Source organism: Caretta caretta, chromosome 12 (assembly GCF_965140235.1).
Source record: "Caretta caretta isolate rCarCar2 chromosome 12, rCarCar1.hap1, whole genome shotgun sequence".
Lineage (NCBI taxonomy): Eukaryota > Metazoa > Chordata > Testudines > Cheloniidae > Caretta > Caretta caretta.
In genome coordinates this window covers 14560061-14576313 of record NC_134217.1, presented here as the reverse complement: position 1 = coordinate 14576313, position 16253 = coordinate 14560061, and positions in this window count along the sequence as shown.

The window sequence follows — 16253 nt, the reverse complement described above, 5'->3', positions numbered from 1 at the left end:
GTAAAAAATAAAACCCCACCATAAAGCACCAAAAGCCTAGGCATACACAGATAAAGATTTTAAACCTCAGCTCCTGGACACAATATGGCATTTGTACAGGAGGCATGGGAGGAATATGAAGGTGATTCTTGACTTCGGAGAATCCTCATCCTTACTTATTAACGCGCATTGACCTTGGATGTGCAAAAAACAGTAGAAGCTATATGCGCTCAACTGCAAGGTCATGCTTAAGGGTCAAATCCTCCCCTGGCTTATTGATGAAATTTAAGTGGTTTTTGTTACACATTTTGGTTTGGCCTTTTCCTGAAGTAATTTCCTATAACATGTAACAGCTACATGCTCTTTGTTTACTTTAGGGGCCACCTAAACATAGCTAATAAGTATTTAACACATTAACAAATACTGTCAAAGTTTTATAAACAGTTAAATAACTCATTAAAACAATCCTTGTGAACCTATTTACATCACTAATGTATACCATCTGTTAGAGTTGTGTTAAGATTATAGGCAGTGTGCTGTTCTGTTCAGGGCGGCGTGACTGCCTCTTGAAACCCTACCTTCATTTCAGAGAGCCACGAGCAAGTAAATGTTGATTTCTGGAGCTAAGTGGAGATCAGAAGGGACAACAGCCTGTGGGCTACTGCCAAGGAAGTGAGAGAATTAGAGACGGTATTTCCGTACTTCATTTAAACAATTGGAGTAGTCGCAGATATTCACACCAATGCAGAAGGGCTGCATCACTAACACTGTAGCACCCCAGCACCTATTCCAAGTCTAAGAGTCTTCTCATGGGATAGGATCTCCTACCCCAAAGTAGAGTCACACCACAGTCAATACTAATATAGCTTCCATTTCACTTCTTACAGCCCCTAGATATAGCTCACTGGTCAGCCAGTGTTACATTACACATCACATCAGAGGAGATGAGTCTGTTACAACTCCTACCTTGAGTCTCTGGCCTTTTTAGCTCAATTTGTAGACATTCATATTTTCAGCTATGGAAGTCCCTGGTTCAAATCCACACTATCAGCCAAGTTGGAGGCCATCACATAGACATAGGGATTTGGTTTTGATTCTACTAAGAGTGCTATAGGTGATTGATATGAACTACTCTAAAAGATACAGTTTGGTCTGTGTTAGACTGACAGACTATGTGGTTAATTATAATTATTTTAATGTAGAAATGAAGAAATGAATGAAGCGAAACTTCTGTCATGATGTAAACAATGTTAGAACTTTACTGGCTTTGATTACTCAAGAATTCTCATACTGGCTATTTTTATAGTTCATTAAAAAGGAAATTGGACAAAAAATATATAACTGCTAGCCAAACCTTTTTAAAAAACCCACAAATTTCAGCCAGACACAGATGTTTGCAGTGAAATTACAAGTTCCTTAAAATAAGGGGATTATAGTGAAAATGTTAGCACACACAACATCAACTATAGTGGCACTAATGGAAAATGTGAATTGAACCACTGTTCAACATTCTCTCTGAATATAGCCTCTTGGAATTCAGCATGATTTTCATTGTAGGACGTAACTGACAGTTTATATCTCTGCCCCATATGGGGAAAAGTGGTAGGAAAACTAGTGTTCATCACTCCCGTTTTTCTTCTTTCTTCCATGCTTTGGGTGAACACCAACGATGGCAATGATTAGCTTTGTAGTCCCAATGTGTCAGAACTAAATACAAAACATGACCCCTTATTACCACCTCTGCAATTAGGAGTGTTTTTGTAAAATCAATCTCATGTTCTCTTCAGCAGATGCAAAGGAGGCTACATAGTTATTTCCTTCTCGCCTGGGAAGTAACAATTAACGAATCAGGGAAGAAATGGGAAAGAATGGGAGATTCTAATACTCTGGCAAAAGCTATTTAGGACTCACCATCTCTCCTTTTACATAAGGCAAAGTTTTGATAGGGCTGTCTTGTGCTTTACAGGTCACTGAAATAGCGTGATCCAGTGCAACAGTTCTGTAGTGCATCACCCGTGGTCTACAGAGCCACAGAAGTAGTGCCACTGGTCTATGGAAGGAAAGATTTAAAGAACCCAACAGTTGAAAATTTCTTACCAAGTCCTTAGTCCAGCAGTTAGAACAGAGAATTAGCAGTTGGGGGCCCTGTTCCTGGTTCTGCCCATGACTCACTATACCACTTTGGCCAATTCACTTAACTTCTTAGTGCTTTCAATTTCTCCATCAGTAAAATGGGATTAAAAATACCTTCCTACCTCACATGCTTATTAATTAATTTTTGCAAAACACTTTGAAATCCTCAGATAGAAAACACCATGGATCCAATATCAAGGCTGATTACTCAAGAGCATAAGGGCCGAGTGCGGCAGAAACAATGCATTAACCTTAGAGACTACTTAGGTCACATAAACAATAAAGGCCAAAAGGAAATGAATTGTACGAGCATGTGAAAGAACCCAGAAGAGATCTATACTTCATTGCAAATAAGGCCTGACAGCCAGAAGACATTGCATATGTGTTAGTTCAGCAATGGAAAGCTGCTTCTGGTTGTGTCATTCATACAGTTTTTTGTGGAAAAAAATATTAGACAAGACATGCCCAGTGGTGTCTTATATGGTGTAATGATGCTGGTTCTGGTGGGATCCAACTGAGAGTATCAATTCAGGAAAATTGCTTAAAGCAGGACAGTTACCGCCCAAGGGTGGGGTTTCTATGCACACCAAGGCAAACCAAACCAGCCAAACAGAGAAGACTTTGGTTTTACCCCACTGGCTAACCACAAGTCACATGAGCAATTCCCTTAAACACTCCAGTTTCCCAGTACCACCACCAGTGCCACTCGTTATGGGGACAAATGGTTATGAAAACCAATACCCCAGAAAAAGAAAAAAGGTTCTCTCGATCCCAAAGCCCCAGAGCCAGGTTAATATAAAAATCAGATCTTACCCACAAATCACGCTGTTGCCAATCCTTTAGAATCTAAAATCTAAAGGTTTATTCATAAAAGGAAAAAGATATAAATGAGAGCTAGAATTGGTTAAATAGAATCAATTACATACAGTAATGGCAAAGTTCTTGGTTCAGGCTTGTAGCAGTGATCAAATAAACTGCAGGTTCAAATCAAGTCTCTGGAGTACATCCAGAGCTGGGATGGGTCATCAGTCCTTTGTGTAGAGATTCCGTTTGTAGCAAAGTCCTCCAGAGGTATGAAGCAGGATTGAAGACAATATGGACATGAGGCATCAGCCTTTTATAGTCTTTTCCATGTGTAAGAACACCTCTTTGTTTCCATTTGCTGTGGAAAATTACAGCAAAATGGAGTTTGGAGTCACATGGGAAAGTCCCTGCATACTTTGCTGAGTCACAAGGAATATCTGCCTTCTGTCAATGGGCCAACTGTAGAGCTGACGGTACTTAATGGGCTATCAAGCAGGCTAGGCAGAGCTGATGCCAAACTGTCTGGGGTGTCACCCAGAAGCATAGCACAAGTTTGAAATACAGACAGTATAGAGCCAATACTTATAACTTTAAATACAAAAATGATACATGCATACAAAGATGGCATAATCATAACCAGAAAACAATAACCTTGTCTTAGACACCTTATTTGACCCTCTTTATACAAGATTTGGTGCCACTACAGGACCCTGGTTGCAACAATGATCTATATGGTCCCAGTTCATGTCAATAACATCACAAATGGTTTGCAATGCACATCTGTGGGTCATGAATTTTGATGGGAATCTGAACAAATTAATCATTGGCCATTTCAGTCTATAGGCTTTGCTAAGGTAAAGGAAACATTTACCTCTGTGGTGGCTTGCCCAACCAGTCAGACCCATTGAAAGCTAGCCAAGAGTGGCTCAGAGGTGCGAGGGCACTGATGGCACTAAATTGTCTAACAATTTTAATGGGATTGGAGAAAGCAAATATTCACAATCTTTTCAGGGGATGGCAGACAAGAGAATCACGGATAAATCCAAGGAAGAGAGATGGCGTTTTGTATCCCATTCCGGGGTTTTATCTTAACATCATTAAAAGAAATCATGAGAGACAGCTACCTCAAACACTGCTTCAGAGAGGAAAAAATGCAACACAACGTTGTGTGTGTCATGATGGGACAAGGCCATACCTTTCACATAGGCTTTTTGCCTAGCAATGTTTTGTTCTTTTTCTGTCAAGTTGCTTGTCTAATTATTCTGACATGTTCCCTGTAGCAGCTTCAACTGGTGTCACCGGTAGAATCTGTCCTGCACTTATCACATTCAATAGCCTCAGCAAAGAACTGAAATCTTTACTCAGATTCTACTCAGTCCTTACTCAGTAAAACACTAATTGATTTCAATGGGAATTTTGCTTCGGTCAGAACCGAGTATAAACCACTACTACGGTCCGCTACCTATTACAATTCTATCCCCTCTTAAACTTGTCTGTTGAATAGAAATCTATCATTATTTAACATATATATTACAGAAATGCTAGTAGGCACAAGTCCAGATCAGACCATTGTTGTGTTAGGCCCTGTAGAAACACATGAAAACACAGTGCCTACCCTGAAGAGCAGATAGTCAAAGAAACTAAAACTAATATTCTTAACCTTGACTGTAATTATGTGAAGGACTCAACTGGAAGATCCAGGAAGTCTCTTCTAATCCTAACAATCTGTGAAACTTTTCCTTGTATTTGTAAATCCAAAGGCCCTGTATCAAAAGTTTCTTGAAGTCCGAGTCAGTTATGTCTTCTGCTTCCTGGTCTAATTGATACCTCTTCAAAGATATTAATCAAGATGATGAAGCATGATCTTCCTTTTTGTGATTCTGTGATAATGGTTTCTAACCAATCAGTACCTGTGTAAGTGTTTGTGGACCTTAAATTAGGATAGAAAAAAATACAAAGAGAGTGACAAAGAGAGCTCTGTTTAAAAATTAATGAATCCATCCTCAACTTGCTCATTCATGCTAGTTAATGGTTTGAAGCTGGTTTATTAGTCCTCATAAAATTACGTTTATCATTTTGGGAGCCCATCCCCCTTTACACATTTAGATTAAAGATGCTCAGGTACAAAGCTACGCATTGTCTACCTGCCCAGCTATAACTTAATACACAGAAAACAGTACCTTCAAAAGATAAATACTTCCCAGAATGAAATTATTGAACACACCTACACATCCATAACACTATGTGCAGGCCAGAGGGTTCTTTACATGCCCAAATCAATCAGCTTCTTGAGAACAATCATGTCTTTGGGAGCTTTGCTTAAGTATGGACTAAGCAAGGAGTGCCGGAACTGACCCAATGATAATTTTACATAGTAAGTTTGGTTTATGTTCCAGGTAATTTATAACATATAAGCAAATAACAGCAGATCAATCTGCAGTGGGATAGGGGTTCTGAAATTAAAAAAAGTTCTTAAACTTAATTTTAAAGAAAAGCTATTTGTGGTCTTTTAAAGGTTCAGAGGCCAGAGAAACAAAGGTATAAACAATACCACTTAGCCCCATATCCTTAATCATTAGTGGTTAAAATGGTACACAGGATATCTTAACTTGAGTGACATCTTGCTCAGCAGGTCTTTTTTGTAAACATATTTTGTGGCTTTACAAATCCAGATTTTCTTTGAGGGCTTAAGGTAATATATATGCAATATACAAACCCCATTCCTTTTTCATTATTGCATTAGGAATTGTATTGCAGATAAGGAACAATGGTGAATGACAGGAGTGGTTGATTTATTATAGAGAAGTGCCACGAGGGACCAAGACCATCACACTCATTTCACTTCATCTGTGATCTCGTGCAGAGAAATTTGTCAGGAAAAGAGTGTTTGATCGCTGTGAAAGCATTTGTGAGGCTGGGACATGTACAATTTATTAAATTCAGTTTAAGACTGGTTAAAACTGATTTTAAAATGCAATGAAATGTTTGTCAGAGAATATCCTGTACAAAGGCAGTTATAACTGACTTGGAATAAAAACAAGTGGGCAAGAGAGACACTTTCAAAGAATGTCCCACAATTTTCTAACTTTGTTTTAGCTGCAAATAACTCATTCTTTATAATAACCCCCTGAAAGCTTGAAACTGAAGACTGTTTCCTAACCAATACTTTCTCTCCATCACACAGACATAGGCAGAGATTTTCCAAATAAGGATGCCTCAAATGAATAATCTAAATCCACATAGTTAAAGTAAAAGAAAAGGAGTACTTGTGGCACCTTAGAGACTAACCAATTTATTTGAGCATAAGTTTTCATGAGCTACAGCTCATTTCATCGGATGCATTCAGTGGAAAATACAGTGGGGAGATTTATATACATAGAGAACATGAAACAATGGGTGTTACCATACACACTGTAACAAGAGTGATCACTTAAGGTGAGCTATTACCAGCAGGAGAGCGTGGGGAAAAAACCTTTTGTAGTGACAATCAAGGTAGGCCATTTCCAGCAGTTGACAAGAATGTCTGAGGAACAGTGGCGGGGGGGAATAGTTTTACTTTGTGTAATGACCCATCCACTCCCAGTCTCTATTCAAGCCTAAGTGGCCACATACTATCAGAGGCTCATTCACCTGCACATCCACCAGTGTGATATATGCCATCATGTGCCAGCAATGCCCCTCTTCCATGTACATTGCTCAGACTGGACAGTCTCTACGTAAAAGAATAAATGGACACAAATCAGACGTCAAGAATTATAACATTCAAAAACCAGTTGGAGAACACTTCAATCTCTTTGGTCACTCGATTACAGACCTAAAAGTTGCAATTCTTCAATAAAAAAACTTCAAAAACAGACTCCAACGAGAGACTGCTGAATTGGAATTAATTTGAAAACTGGATACAATTAACTTAGGCTTGAATAGAGACTGGGAGTGGATGGGTCATTACACAAAGTAAAACTATTTCCCCATGTTTATCCCCCCCCCCCCCCACCTCGCACTGTTCCTCAGACATTCTTGTCAACTGCTGGAAGTGGCCCACCTTGATTATCTCTATAAAGGGTTCCTTCCCCCCTCACCCCCCGGCTCTCCTGCTGGTAATAGCTCACTTTAAGTGATCACTCTCGTTACAGTGTGTATGATAACACCCATTGTTTCATGTTCTCTATGTATATAATTCTCCCCAGTGTATTTTCCACTGAATGCATCCGATGAAGTGAGCTGTAGCTCACGAAAGCTTATGCTCAAATAAATTGGTTAGTCTCTAAGGTGCCACAAGTACTCCTTTTCTTTTGCGAATACAGATTAACATGGCTGCTACTCTGAAACCTATAGTTAAAGTAAGTTGCTAAGCACCTGTGACTTCCAATTAAGTCAATGGGAGCTCAGCACCATTGGCAGTGTTCAATTGTGGCTTTGTCATGAGACCCCAGCAAGTGGCATTGTGTAATTATGCTGCCCTTCAAGCAGACCAGATTGTGGTCTAGACAGATTGTGACCCTACTGTCCTCCCCAAGGCTGCTATCTGTAATGCGGGTAGCGGGTTCAAGGAGTAAGGAAGTGTCTTAATGGCCCCTCACTCTCTTGCACGTCTGCAAAGTTAGGTCACAATCTGGCTACTTGTATTTTTTGCCTTAAATATGGACTTAGATGCCCAGGTTAGAGTTTCATAGAATTTAAGGCCAGAAGGGACAAATAGATCATCTAGTCTGACCTCCTGTCTATCACAGGCTATTAAATTTTACCCAGTTATCTCTAGACTGAGCCTTAATAATTTGGGTTAGACAAAAGCATTCAGTTCTCAGGAAACTAAACTATTGTGTACCACAGGCAGAAAACAGAAGAGATTGAGATCCCACCAATACCTGTAGCCCCAGCAATGGGAGGGAATTGATTAGGTGAGACATGCCCAGATGATTCTAGCAGGTGAACAACTCCCTATGTTGAAGAGGAAGGCTAAAAATATCCAAAGTCTCTGACAACCTGACCTGGGGAAAAATTCCTTTCCAACCCCAAATGCGATAATCAGCTTGACCCTGAGCATGCAAGCAAGACATACAACCAGGCATCTAGAAAGGATTGTCTGTATCACCTTAGAGCCATTGTCCACCCCATCTAGAGTCTTGCCTCCAGCTGTAGCCAATCACTCATGCTTCAGAGGAAGGACTGAAAACAAATCAAAAACCAGAAAACATCTGACCAATTGTGAAATAGGTGGAAAAAATTCGTTCCTGACCACAGCAGGTGACCAGCTGAAGTCCTGAAGCATAAGATTTGCTTATAGTCACTGTTTTATTGCAGAGCTGCAAGTGTTATGAGCATGCTCAGGGCAATGCAGAACTTCCTGTCCTCTCCATGATCCATGAAGGGTGGGAAGGAATGAACAGGATTCAGAGATTCACAGATCCATAGATTTCAAGGCCAGAAAGGCCACAACCATCCAATCCAAACCCCTGCATACATGGGTTGTAGAATTTCTCCCAGAGCTGGGATTAAAGCATACACTTTAGAAACAACTAATCTCATTTTAAAGACTCCAAGCGACAGTATATCTAGCTCCTTCTAAGCTGTTCCAATGTTTAATTACTCTCACAGACAGGAAATTGCATTTTATTTCAAGGTTGAATTTGTCTAACATCAGCTTCCAGTCACTGGATCTTGTTATGCCTTTGTCAAAGAGACTGACAAGGCCCCTCACTATTATACCTTTATCACGTGTAAGTACCTATACACAGTGATCAGATCAACTCTCAACCATCTTTTTATGACTGAATTGGCTGAGCTCTTTAAGCCTCACATCATAAGGCTTTTCCAGCCCCTGGATCATTCATGGCCCTCCTATGTACTCTCGCCAACATCGCCATATCCTTGCCAAAGTGTGGACACCAGAACTGGAGAGACACTTCTAGTAGCAGTCTTACCAATGCTACAGAGGCAAGATAGCTTCTCTGCTTCTGACTGATATCCCCTTTTTTATACATCCAGGTATTGCATTTCCTCTTTTTGCCACAGCCTTGAACTGAAAGCTCATGGTGAGGCAGTTATCTACGATGACGCTTGGGTCCTTCTCTGAGTCCAGGACAGAGTCTCCCATCTTGAGTTCTTTGTTCTCAGAAGTATTACCTTGCATTTGGCTGTATTGAAACACACTTTGCTGGATTGTGACCATTTAACCAGGAGATTGAGATCACTCTGCAGCAGTAACCTATTGTCCTCATTATTTACTACGCTACCAATCTTTGTGTCTTCTGGAAACTTTACCAGCAAAGACTTCACATCATTGTCTAGATCATTGATAAAAAATATCGAAATAGTATTAGACCAAGAACCAGGCCCTGCGACTCTCCACTAGAAACAACCCTGCTTATTGATTTCACCCCAGTAGTAACTATATTTTGAGATCTATCAATGAGTCTGTTTTTTAATCTATCTCATGTGTGCCCTGTTAGTTTCATATAATGCAAGCTTTTTAATCAAAATGTCATGTGGTACAAGTCAAATGCCTTCAAGAAATCCAAATATACTATATCAACACAGTTGCCTATATCAACCAGATCTGTAATCCTGTCAAAAAAAAAACAAAAAATGGTTTGTTTGACAAGATCTGTCTTCCATGAAACTAAGTTAACTGGAATTTATTATATTTTTAGCCTCTAATTCTTAGGTGATAGAGTCCTGAATTAATCATTCTATTATTTTTCCTGGGATCAGTGTCAGACTAACTAGTCCACAGCTCTAGGTGTCATCCCTTTTACCCTTTGTAAATATTGGAACTACATTGGCAGACCTCCGATCCTTTGTTTTTCAAGATTTGTTAAAAAGTAACACTAGTAGTTCAGATAGCACCTCAGCTAGTTCCTTTAACACTAGTGGACACTCTGGGGCTGTTGAAAACATTTAAATTCAGTAGATATGGACTCAGATCCTCCTTTGTTACAGATGGTAAACTTTCTATTCCATCCAAAACATTATATGGGATGGATATAGACTCATGCTTTGCTACAAATACAGAACAGAAATATCTAAGGAACATTTCTGCCTTTTCTGCATCACTATTTACAGTTTTATCATCTGCTTTTAGCAACAGACCTATATCTGACCTAGGGTTTATTATGTTCCTAATAGGTTTAAAAATACCTTGGTTGTCTGCAACCTCATTGGCCATTGAGATGTCTTTGATTCCTTTAGCTTCCTTTCCATTCCCTACATTTTTTAATTTGTACCTCATATTCAACTTCTCTCAGACATCCCTTCAACATCAATGAGTATTCGAGAACATATCTCAGCCCATAATTTATATACAGGAGGTGATTTAAAAAACCCACAATATTTTTTGAATCTAGTGGGACCACCACAAAATTTCTTTAAGTTGGTAGCCACAGTATACCAACACTGATGACATTCAGAAGCCTTAACCGCCTTAATACACACCAAAGTTAGAAGCTCAAATTAAACCCAAAGTTCTTCCAGTCAGAAAACTTTGCTCGCCATCTTTCAACTGGAATACCTAAAACTGATCTTGTGTTCGTTTGGAATGACATGTTTATTCACACATATGGTACCTTTCTGGAGATCTTAAAATCTCCGTAAGAGGTACACCACATCCATATTGTACCTTGAGGTCTTCCTAAGTACAGCAGTATGTTTTCTTATATTGTACTTATATGTTTAAATGAAGCTCCTGAATATTGTTCTGCGATAATGGCCTGGGCACACTTTCACAAATGTTGGTGATGACAGCGGCCTCTGTGTATACATTTAGTTTCTGTATACAAATCACGTGCATTTTTCTGAGTACTAGATCTTGCTTGCACAAACTCTATCTGCATATGCAGATTAAACCACTTCTTCCTGTAAGGTTTCAGAGTAACAGCCGTGTTAGTCTGTATTCGCAAAAAGAAAAGGAGTACTTGTGGCACCTTAGAGACTAATAAATTGGTTAGTCTCTAAGGTGCCACAAGTACTCCTTTTCTTTCTTCCTGTAAATGACAGTGGCAGAAAATAGTGAGCACACACAACTGCATATGCAAAATTACGCATTCAAAACCAGAGACAATCCATGTAAATCTATGCAAAAAAATAGTTTAAAATATATAGCTTAACCCACTGTTCTTTTTCAAATGAGAATTAACAACCCTGCTACTAAAATTGCTTTACTCAATCCAAAGAGAGGTGCAGGATCAGAGACACAAGGGGCATATGTTGCCTCTCACCCAAATTGAGTAAGACTGTTCAGAGTGCAGTAACATCTAGGAATTGATTTTTGTGGTTGTTATGCAACGCTTTTTATTAAAAGTATTATAGTAGATTCTGGGTTACTCTTAGTTGTATTTCTGAAGCAACAGAATGACTGGCATACTGCAGATATCTTCCTTCATTTAACTAATGACGGGTATACTATGTACATCAGTATTATTTCAACTATACTCTTTTGATTCTTCTTTCCCTTTAATCATTATGAGATGGACCCTGCAGACCTCACTTAATTTTGCTCAGGAAGTAAAGTCAATCCACTCAAGTCAATGGGATATTTCATTGAGAAAATTCTGCAGGGTTGCCAGGTGTTTCTAAATAAGCATTTGTAGTTTAGAAACAATCTGATTATTCTTCTGGCTTTAGGTAATTAAGTAGATAACTGACAAATATTAAAACTACTATCAATTGAGTGTACTCTTGGAATATTCATGGAAAATGCCATACTTCCATCATTTGTGAAATTATAACGGGACAATATTACATCCAAGGTTTACTCTGAAAGTTAGCTCTGTATCTAGTTACCTATACGGACAACTCCCCACTCTCTCCCATACACACACAAAATCATTATAGGGTCTGAGTACTATGTAATATTATTATTATTCCCTAGCCTTCATACAAACATTAATGATTAATCCTAACCATACCTCTGTAAATTAGGGAAGTACTATGCCCATTTTATCCGCAGGCTAGCATCTAAACTACAAAGACAGTCCTTCCTCCTCTTATCACCAAATATCCTGGTCCTCTATATTCTCCTGCACACCTTCTGGTACACTACATCTCTTACACATACATGTGGTTATTGTTTCACAGAGAAAGAATCATATGCTGGAGGCAAATTATATACATTTTCAGACAATTATTGCACCTATTAATGCTAATTTGTACTTTAGAATTTTTTCCCCTAAGAACAGGATTTGAGACCTTAATTAATATACCACAGTTCATAAGGATCTGATGAAACAAGAGATGGTGCTTACAGTACATCAATCTAATAACCAGTCTTGATGGCAGTTGTGTCTGCATGCTGGCTCAGCATTAGAATTTCAAGTGCCACACAGAAAAGAAATTTGCATTCTTAAGTATTCTGTTTAAATGTGTGACTATAATGAGCCCACAGCCACACTGAATACAAAAGAAAACACTGGAAAATGAAGCATTCGCTCTTCAAGATTTAATAAATCTATTTAAAAGTGGTTTCTGCTGGCTCAAAGATTGCTGTTCTAGATTAAAATGCACAGTTTCAATGCGCACCATGAGGAGTCACCAACTTCCCTTCTTGAATTCTGTAGAGATCACAGAATTTAAGCCCACCTAGTCCTTGAGCTGGGATATAAAAGGTTTCAAAGGATTAAAAAAAAAAAAACCTCCTCAGGATCTGCAGAAAACGCAGTCTTTGCTGCTATAATATAGCCATGAATATGGCCTCATGAGAATTGTTTCTACCCATTTTCAGTCATGTAAACATGTGTCAATTGTTCAGACCTGTGGGAGAAAAACAAGCTGTTTCTCCCACTTCAGCTGCTGTTCAGAGAGATGCTGCTTTGCCTTCAGAGCTTTGCTGTTGCTGCTTTCAGCAAACTTGTGCTCCATTGTCAGAGACTGTCTTTTCATAGGCCTCTGGGGAATAAAAGGATGGTGCAGATGGTAAACAAACCTGCTTTATGGTCTTTGAGCTTATATTGAGAAATTCAGATTCACTTCTGACTCTGGAATGCCACTGAATAAAAAGATTAACCACATTTATTACCAAGTTGATCCTCAGTTTTATATTATCTCCCACCACTGCTTTGTCTGGTAGAGGTTTTTTTCTCAGCTCCCACAGAGTTCACTGATAGGCTTTAAAAATCCATCAGCATATTGTGAATTACATCAAGATATTTGATTTTGTTTATAATGATAGGTCCAGGTCCTCAGTTAGAGTAAACCAACGCAGTTCCATTCACTTCAGTGGAGCTACACCAGTTTACACCAGCTGAGATTTGTCCTACGTATGCACTATTCATATCAACAATTCATCAACTGAACAATTCCTGTTCAGAATCTGCATGTCATTCTAAACCATGCAGATGATTGTCTTGGTTCAGTGTATCCTTCAGCTAGTTTTTAGTCTGAGAACAGTATCTTTCAAGGCAGTGTACTCCAGCTGAGGAACTGTCTCAGTTCACATTTTAGATAAGTTTTTTTCCAAGTCAGTGCGAAAAGACAACATACCTTTGGAGTTGGATTCTACATGGAACACCAACAATATCTCTGCAGGTCAGAATAAGAACTCCAACAAAGACTGTGATACTCAGATTCCTCCAGTTTGTTTTGGGGGTGGGGGAGAGGTGTCAACAAAACATGGATTCTGTGAAGAAATAAAATGGATGAATAGTGCAAAAATCACTAATATTAGTTTAAATTACTAACCAAATTCACTTAGACTGTGTTCACATTCCCTTAGGGTTTACCCTCCCTTTATAGGCTAGTATGCATGTTTACTTGCATGAGTGCTAGTTAAATAACCAGTTTTCAGTGAATCTTGCAATATACGCAGAAAACACAATTTCAAATGTGTAGTAGTGAGAATTCTTAGCAAGAAACTGATTCAAAAAGAGTGTGCTTAAACAATCAGGAAACAAGCTAATCATGTGACCTCGTGTCCAGACAAAACATTTAATATTCCGAATATCCAGTACTCATAGTTAACAGCACACAAACAAACAAAGAGACCAAAAATTATTCACTGAAAGTCAAACCTACCCCATTCAGAGGCAAGAACAAGGCATATGCACCACTTCATACTGGCTTAAGGGTTAGATAGCAAAACCTTTAGCTACAGTGTATAGTAGTCCCACTGGAGACAACAGAACTATTTATGGAGTAAGATACTAAATATGGGTAAGGATATCAAAATCTGGCTTCAAGTGAGTCTCAAGGACCTTGTAGTGGCCTTATGCACAGGGATGGGTTTCACCCTCAAATAATTTGGCAAATAATTTTGAATAAATGAATAAATTTGAGGAGTGTCCAAAACAGATAATGAAGCAAAATGCAAATTCATTATTAATGATCATACTCCACAAAAATGGAAGAGCTGGACAACATTTGATGCTACACAAATCAATAATCGTACTAACTAGTCAGATATATAAACTGCAGTACACTAACGTACTCTATGATATTTTACTTCTACAATTACAATCGTGGCATGCCTAACGGTAACATGGATCTTTCTAAAAATAGTTATTTTCTTTTTGCTCATTAGAGCAAGTGCTGATATTGTCTTCATGACTCATCTGCTTTTTGCTGTTTTGGGCACAAGTTTGTCTTTATGATTCAGATTAAGAATCCGGTGAGTTAATGCACTCATTAACTCACTGGTTTAGCAGGTCATAAACTTCTAACAAACAAGCACTGTAAATGGCAGAAAAAGGTTTCTAGCTGATCTCTTCAGGTGTCAGTAATTACATGGCCATGATCTATTCTCTAGGGAATTTTAAAGACATGCTATTGTTTCTGTTTATTATTTTTTTAGATATTTTTGTTTCTAGTAAAAAATCAGCAGACTTACTTCAGATGTATAGAGAGAAATTCCAAACAGCAATAACAAACCACATCCAGATTTTTCAGGCTTCTCCATAATATAAATACTTTTTCCTGCCCCAGAGAACTATTATCCAGTTCATAAGTGAATGGTGCAAAGGTGACACTTTGTGGCAAGACGGAGGCATTTAATTTTCTTAATCCTATTAATTCCTGTGTGTTTTTATCATTCTTGTACTACGCGTTTCTCAAGAAAGTAAATAAGGTAATAAAATTGTTCATTCCTTCATATATTCCTATTGGCACCAGACTAATGCCATGGAAGATTGACAAGTGGAGTTGAAAAGTGGGGAATAAGTAAATACCTACCACCATAAAGACAGGTTTCAGAGGAACAGCCGTGTTAGTCTGTATTCGCAAAAAGAAAAGGAGTACTTGTGGCACCTTAGAGACTAACCAATTTATTTGAGCATGAGCTTTCGTGAGAGCTGTAGCTCACGAAAGCTCATGCTCAAATAAATTGGTTAGTCTCTAAGGTGCCACAAGTACTCCTTTTCTTTTTACCACCATAAAGTGTCTCATGGGAGTATTTTAAACAAAAATCTATTAATAAATCATAATATGGAGAAAAATCAGCATATAATAATACACACCAATTAGATTCTAATATAAGGGAATTCCATTAATTTCAATGGACTAAGGATCAGGCCCATATTTAGTACCTGGACTTACTCCCATTGAAGTCAAGACTGACAATCTAACTGCTCTCCAAAAAAGTTAAGGTTGGGCCCAGTCTTGAGAGATGCTGAACACTTGTAAATTCTTCTGAACAGGGACCATATTTTTGTTACAGGTGTATAGCACCTAGCACAATGGAGCCTTGATCCACAACTGGGGCCCAGGGGCACTTTGGCAGTAAAAAACAAACTACAATAACTTCCCATGCTGAGGATAAGGATGCTCATCCACTCTCAGCATCAGACACCTCTTCAAAGTTTCCTACAGGATGAACCTTGTTGATGAGGCAGCTACAGGCCTTCAGTGCTTTATCAGAGTTCATTCAGGATCTCCCATGATTAGACTAAATAAAATTAAACTGAACAAAATAAAACTTGCATCACTCATCTACTATTTTATTCTGGGAAACTGTTATGCCATTACTACTCTGTGCAGTGTGACGAGTGGAACTCGAGAAACAGGGTCAGGGACCTAGGTTAGTTGACATGGGGTGGAGGCACTGAGGAATGTAAACTGGGGACAGGCCACTACTAGACAAATACAAGCTTCTCTGCAAGTAACACTCGCCTCTTGCATGCTCAGTAAAGAACTTTTCTACAACTTATGACTAATGAAACACTGGGCCCGTACAGTATCAGAACCTTTCACTCATAACATGGGTATATTCCGAGTATCTTAATTTCAAAAAAATTCACATAGGATGCTACCAAATCTCCTTTCCCAAACATTATATATATAATGAATTATAATCTTCTCTTTTTTAAACTTGTAACTTAAAGTCTAGTATGTTTAGTATATCATTTAATGGGTGT